The sequence below is a fragment of the Neolamprologus multifasciatus genome, chromosome 17 (genome assembly GCF_963576455.1).
Source record: "Neolamprologus multifasciatus chromosome 17, fNeoMul1.2, whole genome shotgun sequence".
NCBI classification, from domain to species: Eukaryota; Metazoa; Chordata; class Actinopteri; order Cichliformes; family Cichlidae; genus Neolamprologus; species Neolamprologus multifasciatus.
In genome coordinates, this window is record NC_140455.1 from 5,953,955 (window position 1) to 5,980,245 (window position 26,291).

At 40.5% G+C, this 26,291-nt stretch overlaps 1 protein-coding gene across 2 annotated transcripts in view; it reads right to left on the reverse strand.

Moving 5' to 3' along the window:
• The window catches only part of cachd1 (cache domain containing 1), a 124,176-nt gene that overhangs the window by 85,431 nt on the left and 12,454 nt on the right, over window positions 1-26,291 (reverse strand). The window lies entirely within an intron of this gene.

The window sequence follows — 26,291 nt, forward strand, 5'->3', positions numbered from 1 at the left end:
ATAAAAATTACGGAAAGACAAAAACTAAGTTAGATAAGAAGCAGAAGTCGTCGGATCGGGAATGAACATATTAGCAATTCATCGATCTTCAAAGAGTGGGGCTGGAATTGCGCAAGCAAGCCTGTATACAAAGATGTGCGCACGTGCGCACACACACTCTCTCTCTAATCCTGTCTTCAGGGCTGTCTTTAGTGGTCCGTGGTTCATCGGTGAACACACTACAGGGCAAACTGGGAGCCTCACTGAGACACAAATTCATATTCACCACATGCCAGCTGAATCAAATAGGTATGACTGCTATAAAAAAGAGAAACTGCAGAGTGCCTTTGCACATGTGTGTTGCTCAACCTACTGTAAGAAATCTCCATGAAGGTGAAGGTCACATTCATCCATAGACAATCTAAATCCAGCCTGTGTAGATGTGTTGGAGCAGTAGGGCCAGAGAGACTGGTTTCCATACAGCTGACAGATAAAGGCTTAATATTAAAGCCCAAGGGACAGTAACAGCTTCTTCCTCCATGCTGCTGGTACACAGCTTCTCTCCTTTTTTTACCCTCTCCCTTGCTTCCTCCCTGCTTCCCAGCCAACTCCCAGCTCATGGCACTACAGAAGGCTGGGGGCCGAGGATGCAGCATTAGAGTTCCTCCTCTGATGTGTGTGCACGTGTGTTTGTTTTCCCCCAGACCCTTGCCATGTGTTTATCCCCATCATCGCCTCCCATATTCTTTTTTTTTTTTTCTGAATGCTACAAAGTCAGGAAACAGGCAATTGGGGGAGGAAAGGCCAGGAAGAGAGAGCAGGAGCCCAATTTTTGTATTTTCCCAAGGCAGCCAAAAAGGGCTGAAATAATTACACCTGCAGTTTGCAGCTCCACAACACACAGGTCAGAAGAGAAGTAGAAAGCCTAAGGACGTATTCATTTCCTTTGGGGGTGAACCTGGTGCACTAACAGCAATGTTTTACAAAATATGACAAAGCTCCTTTTAATTCTAACTATCTGCAGCTCAGTGAGAAGCCAAATATTAAAAGCACTTCTCTAGTCAGAGCCAAATGCCACATATTAACGCAATAAAAGCACTTTTATTTTTATTCAAATCAGTAAAATAAATGTGATTAGATGGGAATTAAAAATAAAATTACACCAAAAATGATCGAACCATGCTGCAAGTGTTACGGATTCAAATATTGGGGATGGATACAAGAGGAAAACCAAAATAACAACACTGGTCCGGCCGGGTCAAGTCAAACGATGATTTAATGAACACACGCGTGGGAGATGGACGCCATACAGCAGACAGCATCAGATCTCAAAATGGTGGAGCCTTGATCAAACTCTTATAGCCTCTAGTGGCCCCCACCTAATCATAAAAGCCTAAACATTCACATTCTTTCTCACACACAGCGCCCAAGCTACCACCTTGGCTCCCTGTTTATCTGCTCCTGCTGAGATGGGGCAGAAAACCTCTCCAGTATGTTCTGTTCTCTTCTAATCAGACAAATAAGGCGATGACTTTCTGGAACAGTATTTTCTTATAACTCAGCAGTATAATGCATCATAAAACAATATCATTCATTCACAATAAATCAGCAGTCTAATGTAATGCAAATCAGTTTACCAAATGTAATAGTTATCACCTTCTTCTAATTCAGGAGAGTAATGCAAACTAAAACTACATAATAAATCACAATCTTTAATTAGGGGTCTAACATGGCATAAAATAATATTATAATCCGACACAAGGAATTCACACCATTTACACAATCACCATCTCACCACACCTGTCTGTTAATCCACAGCCAGATCAGACCAATCCAAGTCATATAAGTAGCTCCTGACTGATAATGTCACAGCTATGGCTATCCAATCTTCTCAGGTTAAACTTTTCCAAACTGTTTACAAGGCTTGGGGTTTTTTTTATTTATTTTTTTGTTTAAAAGCATGTTAAGCCTGTCAAAGATCCAGTCTTACTTTTTTGATTCATTTCTATGCATCAATGTAAAAAAACAACAAAAATGCCTTCAACCATGAAAGAGGAGAAGAGGGAGGGAGTACAGTAAGAAAAGGCATGTCAAAGATGGATCTCTAAATGCCAGTATAATGGCCATAGAGAAACCAAACCCTCACTAATTAAGTGCGTCTCCATTTCAACCCAGTGGAGCAGGTCGGTTAATTAAATGACCGTCCGTCAGTGTCTGCCAACTGCTTGTTGCTGCATTGGGGTGGGGTGTGGGGTGTGGGGTGGGGGGTTAGGGGGCCAAATTAATTTGTGTGAATCTAACTAACAGACAACCTGAGGCGATGGCCCCAAAGCCCAAGCCCACACACTGTGTTAGTGTGGGGAGTGCAAGCTTCTTTGCAGTTCAGTCATTTCGGATTGACTGGGGTAGCATTTTCAGTTCTCTCAGCATGTATTTATTTCCTCTGAATGTTTATGTTGGAAAAGTGTGTGTGTGTGTGTGTGTGTGTGTGTGTGTGTGTGTGTGTGTGTGTGTGTGTGTGTGTGTGTGTGTGTGTGTGTGTGTGTGTGTGTGTGTGTGTGTGTGTGTGTGTGTTGGGAGGACTGCATACACCTAGATTTTATATCTCCATAAAACAGCTTTTTTAAGGAAAGCTTTCATTCCCAGGATGCACTTGGAACAGTCCTGATGTCCATTCTAAATTCTTCACATTTATTCAGCCCGGCAGCTCTCCAGGCCCAAGCACTGAAGGTTTATCTCAAGACCAAAGCTTCAGAAGTTAAGTTATCCTTTTAGCCCACTGTTCCTGTTCTACAAAAACTAAAACGAAACAAAACTATGACGAAGACCAAAGGAGAGTGCAGAAACCAACTTAATGTGGCTTTACCTGCAGAAATCCATAAATCTGTGGATTGCAGTAGAGATTAACTGTGATCTAGGTTCTGTGCTGATGAAAGCTCTTCTTTAGAAATGGCCAAATTCTTTTTTTTTCTTTTTTTTTGTGGGGGGAGGGGGGTAATTATTGTTGATATTTTGGTAAATTATATATAGGATTTCTAAGCAACTGAGAAAAATGTCGCTTTTTTGCATTAGTGAAAACTGAAACCAAAAAGTAAAACCAGAGGTATATAAAAAAATTTATCATCTAAAATAAAATACAAAATAAAAAATAAATAAAAACATTATGCACTCAAAAAAATAAGAAATAAGATCATTTTCAGTGTTTATTTAGACTTTGAGTGTCTACATGTGTCTGACATGTGAGTCAACCGCTTTTCAAAAAGTGTTGTGTTTGTACAGTAAGACTTGTTCTTAACTTCTGGAAAGAAAACCAGGGCCTGTAAAACGCCCTGTTATTGATAACATTAAAAGAAAAACTGAAACTGACACTCAACTCATAAAAAAGGCAAAACTAAACATTTTCCATCTATAAAATCAAAGACGAAATGAGCAAATCCACAAAAATGAAAATAAAAAGTACTTGGGAAACAAAAGTGTAATAAATCTGCTCTGATCTATTCCAAGAAAGGAAACATAGCAGACATATTTTCAGCTTGAATCTTTACATATAATTCACCTGACATATGCTGGGGTGTGTGAGGGAAGCCGGTGCCTGTACTGATAAATTCTGACTGGACTTTCTCCAGTGTGTCCTCCAGTCTAATGCACTGGGAGGGTGAAGCCTGTCAGCTGTAGGGTGCTGTGGTGCATTGAAAAAACAAACCCCCCTTTTTTTATCCAAACAGCATGAGGCCTGAGAGAAAGAGAGCGAGAGTCACCACCGTATAAAGCCTAACACTACCCACCACCCCTGGGCCTCCCCAAGAAGCTCTCAGTCTCAGACTGGGAAGTTTGCACTCTCTCCCTCTCTCCACCAGACAGGATATAATGCTTTCCACATGTGAGAGAAAACAAGGGAGGGAACGGAGGGCGGAGGAGTAGAGGAGGGGGAACAAGAAAAGCTAGGAAAAAGTGGGGCTGGGTCAGGCTAGAGCAGTAAAGAGAGGAGAAAGATAGAAGGGAAAGAAATGCAGATTGAAATGAGCTTCGAAAGCTAGAGGACAACATTTAAATAAAACTAAGGTCGCAAAAAAAAAGATGTCAGATATTAACATTTGATCAACTTTTTTTCCTTTAACTTTGGCAGATAATAATGAAGTGGCAGTAATGCGTAACAGAAGACTGGCATGAGGACTTGTTTGTGGAACGAAATAGTTTTGCCCTCATTTAAAAACAATAGCTAAGCTGCATTTCAGTTTTGTTACTTTATCCTCTCTTTCATCAACTTAATGTTGTGATTTCCCACAAAATCTAGAGGTTGCTATTTCAACAGAACAAACTGGGAGAGTTAAATAAACAGAAAACACAACTGCGGTGCAGCCATGTGGTGGACATTGTCTTTGCTATTTCACAATATACTTGTAAGTACAGTAGACAAAACATGGCACGGTAAAAGGTGGTAATGTGGCCTAGCACTAGTCCACACTCAAGCACACTGACAAAACCTAGCTACATTCAATTCAATGTGACTCAGTTTTATTTATACAGCACCAAATCACAACAGCAGTCGCCTCAAGGCTCTTTATATTGTAAGGTGAGACCCTACAATAATAGAGAGAAAACCCCAACAATCATATGACCCCCTTTGAGCAAGCGCTTTGGCAACAGTGGGAAGGAAAAATTCCCTTTTAACAGGAAGAAACCTCTAGCAGATCCAGGCTCAGGGAGGGGCAGCCATCTGCCACGACCGGTTGATGGTGAGGGAAAGAAGACAGGACAAAGACAATTATAATCTACATTATCTTAAAGGCAAGATCGGCTGTATCCATGTTTGTGGTATTCCAGGATCATTAATGTTGGTGGACACTAGCAGGTTTTTTTCCCCCCACAAATGTTCCAACATTATGACAATATCACAATAACCAGCCACATATAACAATGTGATTGGTCACTTTCAGCTTTGAATATCTGGGACCAACATTTATTATGATTGCCCAGAAACAACACCAACACAGGGATATTGGAAACACCTATCTTAGGTCTGCAAACAGTGTTAAAAAATTAGGACTCAGTTGTCAAGTGTATTGTGCACTAACTGTTGGCAGAAATGAGAAGGTCTCAGATACAAAAATAAATAATAATAATAATAAAAAAAGAAACACAGTTTAAAAAACTGATGCAACTACATCCTAGCAACACATCACTCAAAGGTTGCAGTTTTGTCCCATTATCCGGCTTCTTCCTCGTAGCACAAACTGTGGGGTGTGCCTGTCAAAGTACATGTGGTATGAGGCTTTGGTCACAAGTCATTACCTTATGGTTTTCACCACACGAGGTCTTTGAAGTCGAGGCAATCGAGTCATTAAAACATGGCCTCAGGCCACAGCAACCACACACTAACAGCTGACTAATTGGATATACTGAAACCTTGTGAAAAACTAATTCTTAATAAGGACGTTGCTAACTGTTAATAAAAGATTATATAGTTTTAAGGATGATGCAAAATTTACAATCTTAGAGATGCCTTTTACACCCCCCCACACAAACTATATTTTATTTTATATAAATATAATACGTGTCTGCAGTGGCATCGGGCCTGCAGTGGGTTATGGGAATAACATCTTGCTGCTAAAGTGGAGCCAATGTGAAAATGTTCCAAAGGCTGATCAAAGCTGCATACCTGAGCACCCCCATTAAGGTGATAAAATCTATGGACTAAAAGAGGGCGAAGACAAAACCACACACACTGTGGTCAAATTAGTTTGAACAAAGGAACACATGATAATGAGAAAATACTGTTTTTAGAAGTGCTTTGGTGTTTTTTTTCTCTATATCAAGACATTCAGACATGACTTTTGTTTTTTGTTAAAACAAACAAGCACTGTGCAGGGCTGCACAGTGCTTGTTTGTTTGTTTGTTTGTTTGAATGAACAGGGACCACGTTAAGAAGTATACTTGATGACAAAAACACTTGTCAGTTACTGAGTTATTGATCAGATAACCCTTTAATAACCTGATCAATACGTTCAAATAATAGTAACGGAGCTGAAAAGTGAGGGAAAGGTCGAGTCATTTCCTGTTAAGCATCAGCCACACTTACATTGTACTACATGTCTAGTATTTTTTATTTTTTTTAAGAAGTTCATCATAAGTCAAAAATAAGGTCTCGGGGATTATCCCTTTCAGAAACTACAGCTCCCAGTGAAATGACAAATGACCCACCTGGAGCCAAGAGGCGGCACAGCCATAGAAACCAAGCAGCGTCTCCAAAACACTTCACCTGTGGACCGGGCTTCAACCACCTCAGCTTGCCAGCAATGTCTGGCACCACAAGTCCCAGTCACACCCTAGTGGTAACCCTGGCAGGGCGAAAACTTCATACCGACTCTTGAGCTGAACTTGGAGATCTCAAAAGAGTGTGTGAAAATGCTGAGATTGACAAAGTGTAAGCCGCTGACCCGCATGGCTCAAAGGCCTCATCATGCAGCACTAATAAAATTAAAAACTTAGATAGGTTTCCTACTAAGAACCATCCCCCCCACCCACCTCCCTTACAAAAAGTGAAGGGACAATCAGATGGGGCGCCTGGGCTGTCTGCACAAACTATCTTGGATTATCTTCACATTCCTATGCTGTTCACTCATCTGCAGGCGCTTTCTCTTGCAGTTTTTCAGACATTGATGAATGCATTATTAAGGCACAAACGTCGACTGAAATTGTCAACATCATTTGAACCAGTACTAACTGACTCCCTAGTCACTGTACAATAAAATAAAAAAAAAAAACATGAATAAACTATAGAGAGGAAATCAAATTATGCAACGGCCCTCACTTATGAGAGTGATACAGAGATTCATACGAATAAAGATAAATTTCTAGATCATCATGCGTACCGTAGGCAGGTAAATGTGAGTGGGTAGGAGAGATGGTAAAGAGATAAAGAATAATAAGGGACAACTAGAAAAGAAAAGGTTCCTGGGGTGGTCTCCTTCTCAGGTTTCTTAGCCTGATGTGAGATCATGTCTGGACACTGTTAGAGGGTCTCTATAGTCATGGGGCTTTGTTCTAAATCATGTACTCTAAAGGCAGTTACATGGACTGATTAACCAAAGCGAGGATCGCTCTAAAGGGAAGGTTAAACAACAGGACGCTGGATTTGACTTTGCAAAGCAAAACTAGCACAGCTCCCTGCTGCTGACACTTGCTGGCATGACTGAAAGTACTGATTAACCCCAACCCGTTTGACAAAAAGCAAACAAAATGTCAAATGCACAACTTTTTGCAAAAGGTATTCATGAAATTGTAGATGCAAAGCTTGATATTGTGTTAATATGGAATTTCCTGGTATCAGAAGTGTTAAAGTGGATCTATGTCATACCTGATGTTAAAAGAGAATACACCAAATCGCAACGACAGTTGCGTCAGGCCACTTTATATCCTATGGCAAAATTCCTACAATATTAGAAACCCGAGAAATCACACAAACCACTATGAGCAAGGGAGGAAAAAAGAAATCCCTTCAAACAGGACGAAACAGTAGCATAACTGAGGGAGGTTTCAGGGTCGCCTGATCTAGCCCTAACTAGAAGGTTTTTTTAAAAAGGAAACATAATGTTACAATATGACTGTACTGTAAATTTAAACATATCACGACTCACCCATGTTGCAATGCGGGCCCCACCCGTGCATGCAGGGAGCTGAGCCTGAACAGTAAAAATGTGTCATTTCAAATATAGATCCAGAAAGCCACAACTAGCTACCACTTTCTGCACATTTTGAACCACAAAATGTTTTCAGTCTTTGCCTACTGGTAAAGCTTCATAACACATAAGAGGTCTCTGTTCTGTCAATACATTGATCTTAAATTGAATGTCGTCTGTGTTAAGCAATGAAAACTCCCTAACTTGGACAAAATAAATCACCACATACACCTTCCTAAAGATTCAGTGCATGTCAAACTAAACGTACAAAACACATTTTCCTGATAAAGCAACAGGTATCAACCGTAACATACAAATGACAACGCGGCGAATGGATGTTTTCATAAATGCACTGTTATTAACACTGGAGGTCATTACAGCCTGAATAATGAGTGCTGCAGTGTAACATAGCATTCGTCTTTATGGCATGAGATGATTAACTGGATGCAGGATTTGTGTTGGCTACTTTTGCGTGCCAAGGGAGGTAACCTGGGAGCTGTGGTGAGGAAGAAAAACAGCGAACCCATGCTTGGCCAAATTACAGAAATATATAAGGACATGCACACAGTCATATAGACGTACACATGAGGATGGAACAAATAACACAGCTTGAGACATCACACGTTGAGAAGTTTGTTCATTCTTGTTTGACACCTGAACGGTTTAAATTGGCAAACGCTCTGTGTCTGTACATGAGCGGATTATATAAAAAGGAGGACAGTTTTTGAGTTGTGACCCTCATTTGCGGCAGGAAACCTCACTGCCAAAGTACACACATAAAATGCACAAACACACAAATTTCCTCTTTTACCTGTTCAATTTGTAGGAAAACTATCTCACAGGATAGCGACCCTGCCTGACAGAAAACGGTGAAGATTAGTCTAGGCCAGAGGTCGGCAACCTGCGGCTCTTTAGTCCTTATAGTGCGGCTCCGTGTGGTTTGGGAAAATAAATTAGTTTTTTTTTTTAAGTAATTAGCTGAAGTGCAATTTATTTATGTTAGTTCTTTTTTAACTTGTACTTCTAAATTGGAAGATTATTGTGATATTAAAATACAAACATAAAATTATATTCTATTATTTTTTGATCGCTCAAAATAAGCGTCGCACTTGTGGAAGCCGGTGTACCCGCCAAAACGCCGTGCCTTTATCGAGACTTTCAACCCCAGGTAGGCCAATTATGGATCTTCAGATCCACATTATGTCAGCAGCTATTCTCCACCATGAACTATGTTAAAAACAAACACCGCTCACGCCACACAGATCACAGCTTACAGTCCTGCGTAAACATGAAAGTGACTTCGTACAGCCCCGATTTCCAGACGCTGTGCGCAGAGGTTCGGGAGCAGAAGTCCCACTGTAAACATATCACGGCAGACCCAACAATGTTTCCATGAACATGCTTTTCAGCATCTCTCTACTGACCACTTTTCACACACGGTTGCTGTACGCATACAGCCGGCTGTAGCTTTTCAGCTCACAGCCGCACAGACGTTAAGGCGGTGAGGCGTGATTGCGGGTGCCGCTCAGGTGCATCCGCCTCCACTGCAGCGCCTCTTCTTTAAGAGTTCAAAATGTGTTAATTACATAAATAAAATAAACATTTTATTTAAATAAAATCATGATAGAGAAATATAGGGAATTTTTTTCTTTTTCTTTTTTTTTGCCTGTCCCATTTGGCTCTTTTGCCATCAGAATTATTGTCTAAAGGCGAAGAAAGATACCCAACAGATTTACTTTACCAAATTGACCATCCCAGACTTGCCGTAATGGTCTATTTGATTCACCTTTTATGGTTTATTTTATTTTATTTTTTTTATTTTCACTTGCTAGATACGGGACAGACTTGAATGAGGAAAAGAAAAGGGAGAAAGGAAGAGGGGGGAAAAAAACAGTGGAGAAGAGGGACGGTGATAAAGGGCAAAAAAACAAAAACCAACTAAATAAGCAGACAAAAGAAAATATATTTATCAATGTTATCTTCATTTTAGATGTCAAAAAGTATTTGCAGCTCCCAGTGTTTTCTTTTACGTGGAAATCGCGTCCAAATGGCTCTTTGGATGTTAAAGGTTGCTGACCCCTGGTCTAGGCAGAGGAGGAAGAGAGACATAGAGAAAGAAAAAAAAATGGAAAGGAAGAGAGGATTAAAGTAGGAAGAGGAAGAAATGAACAGTGATCAAGCAGATGACGACACAAAAGTGACCCATGATAAAAGCAGGGAGAGCTGGTGTTTGAGGTTGAGAGTCTCTGAAGAGATCAAAGGCGGAGAAGGAAAAAGACAGAGGCAGAAAAAGAAATGCAAACAAAGAGAGATTAGACATGTGCACCTGTTGGTTTTGGCGCGCGTGGAGTGCAGTCGATAGGCCCAGAAACTCTTATGTAGACCTTTGGTTAGGGAAAGAAATACGACTTACAGCGAGCCCAATGATTATCTTGGACCTAACATAGACCTTGGACTTAATATGATCAAGTGGTTGGCACAGTGGCTTCAAATCAAACCCAAACACGCTGCAAATACTTGTATGTCATATGTTTTCACATCCATTACTCGTAATTAGCAATGTTACTCACCCTTGTTTCTTCAAGTTTGTCTGCTTTTAACCAAAGTTATGTTTGTAGAGTCACTGAGTCGAAATGATTCTACCTTCATAATCACGCCTTTGAGATGTAAGCTCCTTAACTGAACACTTGCACCAACTTTAGCTAAATCAAGGCAGGTGGAAGAAAGGCTTCAAATGCAACATGAGGAGCTGCTGACGGCAGAATTAAAACAGACAAGGGGAACAAACGAGAGCCAAACCGTTTTGTTTTTCTAAAACACAATAAAATTTATTAGTGAAAACAAATAGTAGTAGTCAGACTTTAACAATCCTCTCTCAAACATGTCTGACTCTTCTGATTAGAGTGTATGCAGCTCCCATTTATGTCACGTAGCTCAATCTAAAAGTAGCTTAGCTAGATGGCAGGCTAACTAATAAAAGAAATAAAAGAAATTGATGACGGTCCATTCCACTTATTCATCTGTGGTGAATAAATGTATTGTTTGGCAGTTGAGCATACATTTATTTAACTAGCACAAGTGGAATTATGCTTACAAGCCAACTAGTGCTAAATGGTTACGTTAAAATGCTTTGCTTTTTATGTGCTGAGTAATATTAAAGTACATTCAGATTTATGTTTAAGTTCTGAAAGAACTTTTTCCTTTATGAAATTTCCATTACAAACGCCGCCTCTATAAGTGTACACATTGATGGGAATAACATCCATAAATTACAGTAGGAAAAGCACTATTATATGAGTCATTTCATCTACAATCATATAATCTATGTCACAATCTCATATTTGCCTAAAAACATGGATGGATGGATGGTTTGAAAGACTGCTTAAGGGCAGTAGGTCTCAAAAATGGTAGGTGGTGAAAATCTTGGAAATGAAAAATAAGCATCTGTTTAACTAAACTGTTTTCTCGGTTGGAAATTTGGTTTAGATTACCTACTGATATTTTAGTTTTTGTGGTACTTGTCATATTGTTTCAATCCAACATGCAAGCTGAATAAAAATAGAACATTCTTAATTTTCTGTCTACAAAAATACTCAACATATTTTATTCAGAAATTGTCGGTACTAGTTTTTGCCAAGTCAGGTTTTTTTGTTGTTGTTTTTTTTAGTGTGGGCTCAAATGTGGGACTTTACAGGGCCGATTATCTAGGTAATAAGATTTGAGATGCAGCTTCATGAGAAGAAAGGGCAGTGATATGTACTATTTATTTTTCTCCCTATAACACTTCTTAACAGCAGCCAACTATGTGTTTTCTGTTTTGAATAGACACACATATGAGATTCTCTTTAGCTCAGAATTGAAACAACTAAATTCCCGGAGGGTAGGCAGAATGAGTGAGCACAGATGTCGGAAAGGGCTAATACAAAAAAAAAGAAAAACAAAGCAAGCCATCTCCCTTATTAGCCATAAATAAATGAATGAATGAATGAATGAATGATCTGGAACTGGCTGAATAAAGAGAAACTTTAGCCTCTGGCAGATTCTCCTGTCTTTTGTCAAGTCTGTGAAGCAAAGTGTTCTCACCCCAGCAAGTACAGGCCTATTTCCTGTATGGTAATTTAAAGAAACATGACTGCCAAGGTGTTTATTTGTATTTTTTAAATACCTGCAGATACAGATTACTCATATTAAATTGAGGAAAAGGAATTAAACCAATGCATCAATGTCAGTTTCAACATCACAGGACCTACAAGCCTGCAGCAACTTAAAGTACTATTAAGTAAGGGTCCAACCTAGTACACCTGAAATTTGTGCAAATACAGAATTTGAGTTAAAAACCAATATGAACTCTCCTATATGCAAAGGATATAGATATATAGTAAATCCAAGGCACGTGCGCGCACACACACACACACACACACACACACACACACACACACACACACACACTTTCATCAACATGTCAACTGTTGGGGGGTGTCAGGGGTTTTTTTGTTTTGTTTTTTTCCCTGAGCTGTCTAAACATCGAAAACCTCTCCTATTCAGATTCATGAGTCGATCGCTGCTGTGTGCAGAAGCTTGAGCATGAGTGCTTTCAAAAGGGAGAGAGAGGGAGAGAGTTCCCCAAGGACATTCACAAGTTTCTAGTATGTAAATGGAAAATGGCTTTGCTGCTGTAAAAGCCAGGAGGGGAAGAGACGTGCTTCTTTGATGATGTATGCAGGAGACATATGACGACTCCTCTCGAAAAAGATTCACCCATTTGGCATTCCTGCTGCGGGGGTCAACGTGCTCGGTTTGGCACCTCATTAAACACCGAAATAATATTCACATTCTAAGAATGGGTAGGTAGATGATATGCGTCCATGATTTTACACTTACTATAAAAGTCTGTCTCATTTTTTATTTGAGTGCCTTACTTTTTTTTTAAGTCAAAATTAGATCCACTGAGTAAGTTAATCATTTTATTTGTTCCTTCATTATCTCATACTTTACAATATACAGTCACATCACTAAAACTAACCCAGTGCAGAGGAGTGTAAATGAGCACGCCACTACAAATGTGGGCACAAACGCACGCAGACGCAGACTACGCCACCAGTGAACACAGGTACCTGTTCCCACAGAGCTCAGTATCAGCCTAACAGTGCTTTCACACATGGACCAGGTAACGCAGACAGACTAACGTTTCCGGGAAAGGTAAGAGGTGTTGGCTGCACTCCTGTGACTGGGAGCCATGAAAACAGAGCAGGATTAAAACTCCTACTTGTATCAGATCAAGGACAAAACACCATCAAACTTTCTTTATTTTGCATTTGTGTGTGTGGTTAGTGTTACAATTATTCTTCAATTTTGCTATTATTGTTTAATAAGTGTTTAACACCTCTCTGGCTTTGTGGTTGATAACAGAACATGATGACGCCCAAATTGCTAAACTCGAGCTTTGCAACGGACTATTTCCATCTTTTAAATACAGCCTATGTTTTGACTCTAAAACAGGAAGTTCCATGTAGGAAAATGGCTAAAGGAACTCGCATTTGGCAGAGAGCCGTGAAAATGCAAGCCAAAGACAGACGCCTGTATGCAAATTAGTCATGACGCTCTCAATTCAGCTTCACTGAAATCATCAATGGGAGCACGCGGGCACATTTGCATAGACTTGCAAGCATTTGAAAGCAGCAAAACCTGTGAAAAATCTCACGTTTTTGATTGGGGTAGCACGGGCAAGGCTATTTGTAAATCTGAAAGGGATGAACCTCAGACACATTCTGCCAGAGCAAATGAAACATGAGCTCTCAGCTTTGTCCAATTCCCAGGCTACACAGCCAGAGCACATTTTCTGAAAACATGCATTATTATATCACAATTGTTAAAAAAAACTAAGTCCATAACAAGTGAAGAAAAGCTGCACATTGTCACCCTGTTCGCTTGCCAGCAAGATACCAGCAGAAAACCTGGCCGGCTGACGGTACTGATGCCTGGGCTTGAGTATTTGAGAATAATTGGCATGACACCAGCCAACCAAGCCTAAAACAAACCTGGTCTACTGAAAAGTAAAGATCTGGGAAACAGAAGTGTGGAAGTCAAGAGAGGATGAGGAGGAGTGGATGAGACCGGATAAAATGAGACTGTAGTGTTCTTGTAGAAAGCGTTATAACGGGGCTTCTGCCAGAAAAAAACAAAAACTTTAAAAAGAAAGAAATGAAGGAGACAGACCAGCTTGCTTGGCTACTGACTCAACATTAAGACCTCTCAATGCCAGGACTGATTTCGAAAACACGCCGTCTGTCTGTTGGATGAGAGACGTTTTCTTTGTGAACCACAGATTTTCTAAATTCAGGAAGTAACGGGGGACACGATCTATACTGAAAAGCAGTAAAATCATTTAAAGGGATTCTCCACAGGTTACATCAAAGAAAGGATCGTGACATTAAGGACTGGCTTGCGGGTTTTGGGTGAGTACATATAAGTGACGGTATAGTCAGAAGAGATTCAGGCTGTAAATTGTACAGAAAAACATGTCAGAAACCTAAAAACAGTCTATTCATACTACACCAATACACATCATCAGTAACAGGTTTGTTGAGCCTGACCACAAGTTGACACACTCAGAAAGCAGGACATGCCAACTGTTTGTTACAACCATGTCAAACAAGAGAAGATCACATAGAGAACCCGGACAGACGCACTTAAGACAGTGTAAACAAGCATAGGATAACGGGTACGTTTCTTAAACTCAACGCCTACAACTGAAATGTGCTGCAAGAACATCTTAAGATGCAACAAGAGCAATATGACTTTATGAGTCAGACCTCATGTGAGACATTATTGGTCATCATTGAGGCACAAAGCAGAGTACACTAACAACCCAAGAGCTCAGTTACCATAGCCAACTTAAATGAGGTCCGTTCTCTGCTAGGGTGACATCTCAGCAGGACTGAAATGGTGTCGAGTGCAAATCCTGACTTGACTAAAAAACCATTATATTGTACTGGTGCAATCTATGCAAAGTGTACACAGTACGCCTGGATTTTTCATTGTTTATCCAGGGAACAAATATCATTTTGCAGTCTTTATTTCAGAGAGCTGCACTGTTTGGCGATCTTGAGTAAAGCTGGCCATCTCCGTGTCAAACACTGAGGCCTGTTTGGCTTTCCTAATGCTCATGTTCCATTACTTTTGAGTCAGCCTAAACCAAATAAACCACTCGTTTAGTAGACACATATCTGAGCTCAGAGACACTGATAGCTAAACACAGTTGTGCATGTAGCTTTTTATGAGTCTCCATGTTTATAAGACTTGTGTATGTGTGTGCATAGGCAGACATAAAGATATGGATAGCACCAGAGTGCGACAGTAGGGATTTACACGCATTTGGAACAGTTAAAGTGGTGTTTCGGAGTCTACCAGCATTTCATCTCATGCTCAAAGCTGTGACACTCCTCCTTGCCTCCTAATTAGCGAGCTGTAGCACATTTTCCCCCCTTGCCATTTTCTGTGCAAGAAAAACAACAACGCATTGCTTTTCATCTTCCAACCAGCCTTGTCTTACAGAGACAGACGAAGGCAGAGAGTCCAGAGTTCAACTCATTAGTCCAGGTCACTTCCTGATTCATCTTCAAAGCCAGCAAGCCAGCAGCGTACAAAAGGCAAAGGACATGGTTTCACATGCCACCACCGACAGACACAATTACACCATGAATCAAGAAAAGATGAAGATGTTCGAGAAGATAGACAAAGAAGAAAGTAGAAACAGTGAAAGCATTTTTAATCCACTGAAACCTGAAGGCATAAAGATCATACTTTTCTTTTTTTTTCCCCGAGGTATTTCAGCAATGCTGAAACCAGTGCCACAAAAACCCAAATGTCAAAGTATCTCTAGCATTTACAGCATTATAACCATGCACTTTACTGTCTTTTAGCTCATTATTTTTGCTTTAAAGACCAATTGTTTTCATGTTTAAAGGTCAGTCATTGAAACAAAAGGGTGTTGAGACCAAAACAGAGCCAAAGGCCCAACGTTGCTAATATTGCTCTGTGTTTGATGTATGGGATGGATTGCAGACAGACTCCAATGACGTATTTGTATTTGTGTTCTATGATCGTACTACATATTACTAGGTATGTACCACATTTTAGTTCACGTTGAGCCATTGTAGTGCAATGGCTTAAGTGGACAAAACTGTGTGGTTACTACCTGGACATCTTTAAATGGAGCTGGAGGCTTGTTGCCTCCAACTGCCCAAAAATGTAATCACTGCTGCCTTTCACAAAATAAAATCAAAGGTTTACTCGGCTACAGTACACCTTCTTCATATTGTGTTTTAGTCAAATTTAAATGGTAAATGGACTGGTTCTTATATAGCGCTTTTCTACTCTGTCCGAGCACTCAAAGCGCTTTATACAGCTAATTCATTCACCCAATCACACCCATTCACACAAGCACTTCTAACCTCAAGTGCTAAATATCTAACATTCATACACATTCACACTCCGATGGATGCATCGGAGAGCAACATGGGGTTAGTATCTTGCCCAAGGATATTTGGCATGCAGACTGGAGCAGCCTGGGATTGAACCACCGACCTTCTGGTTAGTGGCTGATCCGCTCTGCCACCTGAGCTACAGCCACCCCAAATTTACAGTTGCTTACCTGTGAATTCACACATGCACACTATACACGCTACCACAGCTTTACATCGGTGCACTGATGTTAAACTTGGGCCTCTAAATTTACACAAGGTTGCCATGTTTTACTGTCTCGCAGTATGTGAATAAAGAAGTTAGACCACCTCCATGACCCTGCGACCCTAGAGTTTGGGAGGCGTCTTACAAATCCTCAGAAACTGAGAGAAGACTGCTGCCACTGTGCTTTTGTGTGTTTGTGAGTGTGTGTGAGACTCCACAATATGAAAGCCTGCCATTTTTTGGCTGCCACCGATTCACACGATCTTTTCTACTCTAGTTTTCATTCCAACCCCCAGCACCTACTTTAGCATTTTCTGTCTAATGCTCTGAACTGCACGCTGCCTTAAAGAGGAAGCCCCAGAGCCTGCTGTTACTTATGCGCAGTCAGATCCCCATCCCCCCTCCCAAAGAAAATGCACTTACCATATACAAAAAAAAAACCCAACAAAAACAAAAAACTGCAACTAGGCATAAAAACATGGGTGAAAATTTGAGACACCCTCGGAATAAGCGCTCCTTACCAAAAGTAAAAGTTGGGAGATTATATATGCGACTCAGAGCACAGAGAAAGAAGCGTAAGCAGAGAATGAGAAACGAGGGAAAAAAGGCATGCAAAACAGTCTGATCTGCTTCTCCACAGTTGGAGCTCCAACTCTCCTCATCAAGAATGTAAAGCCTCTTCTGCAGGAGTGTGCGCATGCATGTGTGTGTGTGTGTGTGTGTGTGTGTGTGTGTGTGTGTGTGTGTGTGTGTGTGTGTGTGTGTGTGTTCTGAGGGGGATGGGGACCATGTTGTCTGGGGGGCAGGGGGAGCTGGTCCCCGTATTCTCTTTGCCCTCCCAAATGGGCATTTTGTTCACTGCCCCCCTTTGCCTTCACCACAACCCCCGCCCCTTTCCTTTCCCCTCTCTCTCTCTTATTCAGGCGGAGTTCATTTTGAGTCTCGCCCATTGTGGCGAATGAAGGGACTGACTTGCTAAAGGGTGGCCTGGGGTCCCCTGGCTCACACTGCCAGGTCATCCCCTGTTGGAGCTAACTAAGTAACACTGGCTGGAATCTAGAAAAAGAAAACACAAAGCTTGGATCACCAATAAAGATCCTCTCTCTCTTTCACACACGCACACACATTCATTGTGGCTTATGTGTGTGTGAGAGAATTAGTGTGTAGAAAAGAGAGGGCAGAGGGAGGGTGACGGCGAATGGGACATGAAGAGTGAGAGGGGTAACAGAGAAAGAGAGAATCATTACGAAAAAGTGAGAATGAGCCGATTAAGCACAGCCTGTTAATTAGTTCTTATCACTAATAAGCAGAGGGCCGAGTTAGCTACTTTTGCTAAAAAACCTGGAGCGCTGCGCAAGGACAGGATTTAGCTCAGCACACAGAAGATAACTGCGTGGATAATTTCAGTTGTCGGGAAAGTTGATGATGAAACTATATAAATATTATATACATTTGGACCAAAAGTTACTGCTGGATTATTGTGGTCTCAATATCTAATGTATATCTCAGTGTTTTGTCACACGTACTGTGGTTAAATCAGAATAAAAGGTTACACAATATTGTTACTATTTTCACTCAGTTTGGGAAAGCGCAGCCTTTTTAAGTGTTGCTTTAAAAAAATATAAGCCCAGTCGATGCGTTTCCTACAGTAGATGTCAGTCTGCAATCCCTCCTAACAGAAAAAAGCGCTGACTGGCACAGAAGCCAAGCACAGGATCAGCTCCAACAATTGAATCTTAGCCAACCAAAAGAAATACAGATTGAGTGTGTTCTCTGCTTAGAGATCCTTCTTTCTAACATGGGCCCAAAGCCGTTAAACTTGTGTACGCTAGAAGGCTTCGCTGACGAAAATAGTAGTTTTATCTTGCACAACACATGAGTTTCTGGTCTACCGCTGCCTCGACTGAGTGGTACGTTTGTGTTATTGTGTGCCTCAGATGTTTAGTGGGTTAGCTAGGATCCAAACTTACATTTAAAAACACTAAAGTCTGTAGCTTTAGACCTACAAGGTAAAAATTGCAAGTGCGATGGATTTGAAAAGAGTTCTTTGTTTGTTTGTAGTTTGCACAAATCAACAAAGTGTGTTAACGTGTCATAACGTGTCGTTGCCACGTGTCATTGTAGCACTAAGTTCACGTATACCCTAGGGTTGTCACGACACTAGAATTGCAAAATCAGTGCTAATACCCAGTAAAGCAGTCCATACCATCTGATACCACGGGATAGAGTTTGACCCCATCCTCCAACAACAGAAGGAACGGCAAAGAAGTTGTTTCTTGAAAAAGCCAAGTTGTTCATTTTTAACAAATTTTCCTAAATTATAAGATAGATTTAACAAAATAAGCACTTAAGATCAAGTTTAGGTTTTATTCATTTATACAAATTTCTTTTGATAAATTCACTTTAGATGATGAAGGTCAAATATAGGTCAAATGTTAGAACTTATTAATAAACAGAGTACAACAAACAAGACCATAGCTAACATCACTGTGAAAGATTGAACTGGTCACTCCCTGCACTTTAAAACAGACCTCACAGCAAAAGAAGAAACAGATTTTAAGAAATTATTGTAAACGTAGACAAATTTTCAAAACTCAGGACCATCTTCTCGGTTCAGCCACGTTCCTTCGCTGCTCTGCACAGCCAGTAACATGTCCAGTTGTCCCCATGTCCATAATCTGCTCCGTCACAGCTCAATATTCCATCCGTGACCTGTTATTAATCTTTTATCCATCTACACTGAGCTCAGCTGCTATGTTAATGGTAACAGATGGCTATTGTGTCCAATGTGACTATTGGGTAATTGCTAATAGATAAATAGTGAAACTAGTTAACATTCATATTTCAGGGCTATACTTCTTTATTTAAGAACATTTAGTTTATTGTTCTGTGAATAATGCCAGATGCTAGCTCTACCTGCAAGTGGCCCACTTAGCTCTATATCAGGTTAAACCGATAAGGACGGTATGTTTACAGCTTCCTAATCTAACTGCTTAACTTCAAAGCACTGCGACAGCAGCCAAGGAAACATTCCATCGAGATTCTTAACAGGAGCTTGGCATTTTAGGAGCAGGTCAGGAGAAGGAAAGAAAAAAAGAGTGTGCAACCAAAACAGTTACAAAAATGTACAGGCTTAAGAGGCAGTGGGGGAAAAAAACAAAACAAAACAAAAACGTCACAGCAAAACCAATTTCAGTCAAAGCCAAACTGAGAGCCCCTCCTTTAACTAAGAAATGTGGAAAACGGATCAAAAAGCAGTGAGTTAAATGATCTGGCCACGACAGTACAGACATATTTAAACCACAACAGCTGGTGGAGAAGGAGAAGAACATCAGTTTCATGCTTTGTCCTGACCGCTGTCCAACGGGAGCCAAGAGGCAGTGCAGCAGGCTGTACTTAAACTGGCTGAAAATGTAAAGGGATCTGACTGAAATGATGGAAAGCTGTATCATGTAAACGCTCTGGAAGAAAATATATTTCTTTCCATATAGCTCTTCCAACAGCCTTGCAGTCCAAAACAACTCAAACACAAAACAATCTACAGTTTGTATTTACAAGTCAAATTTTAAAACCTGACATGGATAACTTAGAAAATGTCACTTAAAACATGTGGAAAATTTTCACTTTTATCTGCTGAAGGAAGAAAGTTTTCTATGCTCAACTTTTTGATATGCCAAGTACTCTGGTAGCCCATCATTGTCTATTATGCAACTCACGCAAGTGTGATGTGGAAATGTGATGTACTAAAGCCTCTAGTGCATACACACTGAGAACAGACAGAAGATAAACTTCTGAAACCAAGAAATGTGCAAATCAGACTGTGGACACCTTTTTTTCTTTTGAGAAAAAAAAAAGTGTGAATGGGAGTTTGTATGAATCTCAAGTTGCATTAGTGATCTTTCAGCCTAGTGCTGTTATGAAGACATTTTCTTAAAACTACCACACAGTCAAATTAGCACTGATCCAAAACCACAGGCTTTCATTCTTCACAAATGCATATCTTCACAAATGTAACAACAGTCCACCCAACAATAGCTAGACAATAGGCATTCATTTAAAAGTCTGAACTACTAAACTAAAGTCAACATTCCCACCTCTGGAGCCACGTCGATTATGCAGCTAAATATTGTAAAATACAAAAAATAAAAGTAAAGATGGCCTCCTTGGTCATAATCATATTAAACAGTAGACTCTAATAAGACCAATAGATGCCCTACCCAAGCTAAGAAACAATAAGAAAAAAAAGAGAGACAAAATTATTAAAAATGACCTCCTTAAATCCAGACAGCTTCTATCTGACAGTAATACCCAACTCCTGGTTTGATCCAAGAATCCTGGGGACCTCGCAGCGTTTGGTGTGTGCTCGGTTTAGAAGCCAGACACACTGTTCTCAAAGGCAGTTGGTTATAAAGGCTGCCTGAACCCCTCAGTGGCTGGAATTAGGCCAAAACACACAAGCAGCCATTGATTTAATAAAAACTCTTTATTCTCTCCTGCATTGTAACAGAAGTAACAATCGACAGAGCTGGGCTGCTTCCCAGGATTTTGGACAGCCCAAGAATTTTGAAGACCAATGTGAAAGTCATCCCAAGTTTAAAACACTACAGACGTTGCTGTGGGACCTTGCAGCTGTTGGCAGAGAGCCCTGTTTTTTTTCCAGCAAAATGAACAAAGGAAAACAAATTCTCAGTTTCGACTGAACAGTGCAACTTTCAAATTATAGAAGAAAAAAAAAAGCACCCTTTCCAATAAATGTAGACAGCGTATAGCCTCGAATGTGCACGATGCTCATTTGCAATTCAGCAAGGATAAAAACAATAAAGAACAAAAATAAAAAACATTAAAGCTGCACACACTGCAAAACATTGCAGCTTGAAGTTATGAAGTATTCATGCATCTTCAGCAACTTGGGAGCAAGAATCTAACAACTATGTTTTAAAAGCAGGTAGTTTTAAAGCAACAGAAACTTTTCCGTGCAATAAAAGCTTGGGGGGAAAAAAAGACACTGTTAAAATGGAAAAAGAACAGATAGTCCAGCACAACCTCAGGGGGCTCATATACCAATGAGATGCATCACAATTTATGGTCAGAATGAAAAAAGAAGAAAAACTTCTGGCCTTGCTATTCAATTCAAGGTCGACTAATTCACAGCACTCCTGGTTCTATTAACCAAACACATAAAAAGAGATCGGAGGGAAAGGCAAACTGGGCATACCATTAATGGGATGAGGTTAGAATCCAATCAAGGTTAAACAAAGTAACCACATGTCACATTAACAGAGATCATTAAAAACCAGACAGGAAGACTTTTAACCCATTCCCCCATAAATCCTATGGTTGAGCCGCAAACACCCAAGAATTTTACTTTGCTTTTAACATTTGATCTTGTGCTTGTTGTTTCAATGTGGATACTTTCTTTCTGTAAAGTGTGGGAAAGCTTAAAGTTGTGGTCTTTAGATAATAAGGATATAGAACAATCTGAAGATTAGGCTGCGACAGTCCATCAATTCTCCTGAGCACTTTTCCAGTTCCACGGCCACAGGGGGACTGCAACTTATCCCAGTTGTCATGGGGCAAAAGGCAAAGCCTATCACTGGGCTAACACAAAATGACAACCATTCACATTTACTCTGCTTCCACTACTTGAAAGTCTGTCATTCGTATTTAGACCTTGGCCTACTAGGGTAGCAACAAGGCAAGACTCAATCCAAATTCGTATTCACTGTCTAGGAACCAAGAATGTACGTACCAACTCACGAACCAGTCTACATACAAGATTAGAGCTGAGCCAACGAAAGATTTTCCTAGTTGTTCCTAGTAAAATGAATTAGTTTATACATTGGTTCACCTCTGCTGGCACCAAATAAAATATTAATTACAGAATATCGGTTTAAATATGTGAACTGCATTTTAATTAAGTGAGACAACTGGGTTAGTTCACATTTGCTGTAACGACTTTACGATCTAACCCTGCTCGGACTCACTCATTTAAATGCCAGATGGAAAGAACAACAAGAATGCTCAAGAGTTCATCAGAATAAAATTTTACTGCAACATCATGCAGAGCTTCTGTTTGAATACTGGCATAATAAACATAGTAAAGATGGAGGAATTATCATCCATCAGTGACATCCAACAGTCTCATATTTTGTCATTTGCAGAAGTACACTTACTGAAAGAGAAAACTTGGTCACATTACATAACCTCTGTGCCCCGAAGAAAGGGAACTAAAAACAGCCCCATTATAGCTGCAACAAGGCAAGAGCAGAAATGTGCTGAAAAGACACTGAAAAGCTCATATTCCCATTAGATGAGGACTATTGAAAATAAAAAGTTCTATAAGACACCTCTTCTTTCATATAATCTGGGTTATAATCAGATGATAATGCTCTCAGACTACCAGGTTCCAATCTGAGCAGACAGTTGTTAATTGAATGATCTGCTTCAACGTGCACACTTAGAGAAGGCTCAAAGTCAAAAGAGAGAGAGTGTGGATGGGGAATAGTAACAGTCCCAGATGAAGCAGTGGGCCTGTGAGGCTCATAGTAACCTTGACTGAGCACACAGCCATGCAGGCAACGCAGTAAGAGGCAAGAAGGCTTTGAAGCTGTACTGCAGAGAGCCTAGCAGGAATTCTGATGTCCTGCTGTATATCCTCAAACCTTCCTCCTCCCCCACCCTGTCTCTGCAACTGATTCAATATAAAGTGAGGGAACGGGAACACAGGCCAATAAAAGAGAAAGAAGAGAAATGGGAGCAAGAAGATTAGAAAAAAGGTATATTGAGACCGAGAGAGGAGTGCATGTTAAATCAAATCAAGCCAAGTCTAGGTTAAAGAAACCAACAAAGTGTCAATCTCAGCTCTGTTACCATTGGACTGAACCCAAACCAGAAAATAGCAGAGTGAAAACATTGCCAGAGCTACCCCAACACAAACCTTCACTACGCTATCAATATTCAATTAGGGGGCCAGGGATAAATGGACAAGCCAGCCTCAGGGGTTCAGCCTCAAACCATACTTTTGTGTGAGGATTGAGGCCCTTGAAACTAACACAGTGAAACTTCCTTTATAAATAAGCAGCCAAGAGTGCATACATGCTTCTCAATGTTAAAAGCAATCAGGCTATGTACGTTTAACATCTCTCTTTACTGCATGTTTACAAGTGATCAAGCCTGTTGCTCCACTTACTGGTCAAAAGTAGCTGCAGTCGTGTGTTTTGTAAGAAAAGAGATTGAATTTCCTATCGAGATCCAAAACTAAACTTGCCATCTTCAGCCTTCTGCTTAAGCCTGCAGGAAATCGAACATGAAAAGCTCTATAGGTATCTAAGACCTTCTCCTTTCACAATAAGCAGTTGTAATGTAGAAATCTTCATCATAAATTATTCAGGAAGATATGAAACGTCTCAACAGGGAAGACTGTCATCAAGTTTCTGATTGATACGTCGCAAACCTGCAAAGTCTGACAGATGAGCCAGCCAGAGACAAATCAGTCAGACAGACACACACACACACACAATAAAATGGTGAGATACGGCTCAACAGGAGCCAAACTGGGGCTGTTTGAATGACTACCACATTAAAACCCAGAGAAAATGGTTTATATGAACATTAAACTAATGGGAAAAGAATGCAAATCACTGCTAAACAGTGGATGGCACTCATGCTAGATAATACACAGATTGAGATAAGAAATGTAAAAGGACAACATCACCACTAAGTAAACTGTTCAGAGCTACAACATCAGATTATTTTTTCTAATAGTGGTAAGAACCTACCTACAGTAGGGTTTTACCACTAAATCTAATATATATTTATATTAAGAGCAGACCTGTCAGCATAAAAGCATCAGCTGTAAGCCCTCAAGTCCCCTGACTGACTAAGTCAATGACAGAGTGAACAAGGCTAACCCAGTGACTCAGAAACACCGACGAGAGGCGAGCCTCAAATTACACATCTGCCAGAGAATGAGGGGTGGGGTGCAGAGAGGGGTAGAATTACATTTTAAATGGGCATGCTGGGATGCTCACTTGATGGCAAAATCCTCAGATCTCATCTGAAAAGGCAGCGCGTGAACTCGGCACATAGCTCAGTGGACAAAGAAACCTGAAGAACTCCTCTAAGAGATAATGAGGGCCAGCTGTGACTCAAGAAATTAAAGACTTTTAATGAAAATCAGTGATTCTGTTTGGATACAAACATATGTGGAAAAGATTTTTTTTCTTTTAAAGAGAGAAAGGGACAAAAAAATTAGCTTAACTGGCACATCTCTGAATTTCAATCAGGCACGATATGAGCACCACAGCCGATGTCCTTTCGTGGCTTGAACCAGACCCTTGCAGTTGTGTTTTCACTGGAAAACCACTCTAGCAAATCTGTGAAATGTGCCACTTCAATTGAAGTAAAAAAAATAAATAAAAAAATAAAAAAAAGCTTCACGCCAAGTCAGATTTTCAGAGCTGTGCAACATCTTCATAGCTCAAAACCGTTTTCCCCTGACACAGGGGAAGGATGCCGACTACTGAACACTGCATTTTGTACGCTGCTGTATGAATGCGAAATTAGTCACGAGAATCTAAGTGAGACCGACAATAAGCTGAGATCATTTCGTATTAATTACATCTTTGTCACTGATGGAGGCGTTTTACTCTCGTTTGAGGGGAAAACAGCTATTAATTCAAAGTATTCACACCAACAGGAGCCGAAAACAAGAATTGCACAGGGAAAGGGAAAAAAAGTCAAAGAAAGGGAGAGCGATAATGATGGAAAGAACCAGAAATGGGGCGGCGAGAGCACAAACTGGAGCTCAGGGAGGGGATGAGCGGTGACAACAGCAGATCCGGTGGGATCAGAGGAAGCCCTCAAAGCCGACTCCCAAAGCTGGGATGAAGGCAGCTCAGTGTGGAAGCAGAGAAGATGAAACACCATTTGGGGCCGAGGCCCCCCCGCTGCTGCGCCTCTGTGTTCAGGGCCTGCGAGCTCCTCTGCCTCTGAAGTGCTAAACACCTCCTTCACACCCCTGGCACTGCACCCTCCTGCCATTTGGTGATTTAATGCAGCACTGCATGGATGGACGATTATCATATAGTGCATTTACTCATCTATTGGGGCTGCAACAATGCAGTCATTCTCACTGATGACTCTGGCTTCTTTTTAGAGTCGAAGCATTTTTTGTTTGGTCACTACAACACCAAGAATGAGCCCCCAAAAATGCTCACATCACTATCACACAAGATGAACACACATCTGCTTGCAGGATGGAGTGATTGAGTTTGGAATTTTTGAATGAAATGACTTCCACTCTCCAAAGAAAGATCTGTCTCTCATGTCCACCGACTCGCTGTTGAATGGGTTCATTTCGGCTGGTATCTCATGAGATCAAAACTCCAAAACATCTGCATCTTTATTTTGACTGTGACGCTTGCTTGGCGGACAACAAACACTGATCACGACCAAACTAATCCCTTATCTTGAAAGCAGTCGGCAGGGTGTCTTTAGAAGGCAATGAAGCACACAGCTAGAAGCACAAAATTGTGACAATTGCAGATTTCCTCCTTTTGGACCTGAATATTTTTGGTGTTCTGGGGCTTTTAAATAGACAGAAGGACTAAGAAGATGTGACCACAGAAATTTAAATTTGTGTCGTTTTATTAATTAAATTATTAGACAAATCTACAAAAACAAATTCTAAAATTGCCAAAAAGATTGCTCATGAAGAAAACATGTATCAGTGGCAGCTTTAGGTGCAATCATTTGTGCTACAAATGATGCTGAGAGAGTGTTTCTATCCACGTGAAATCCAGGCTGTTTGCGTTTAATCATAAACCATCACCAGCTCTTTCTGGGGGAAATATGATTTTCTGGATGAGCCCATATGCTGCAGCAGATTGACTTGCGGGAGATTATTTATCAACCAGGTAAAAGACAAACTCGAGTGTGTGCACA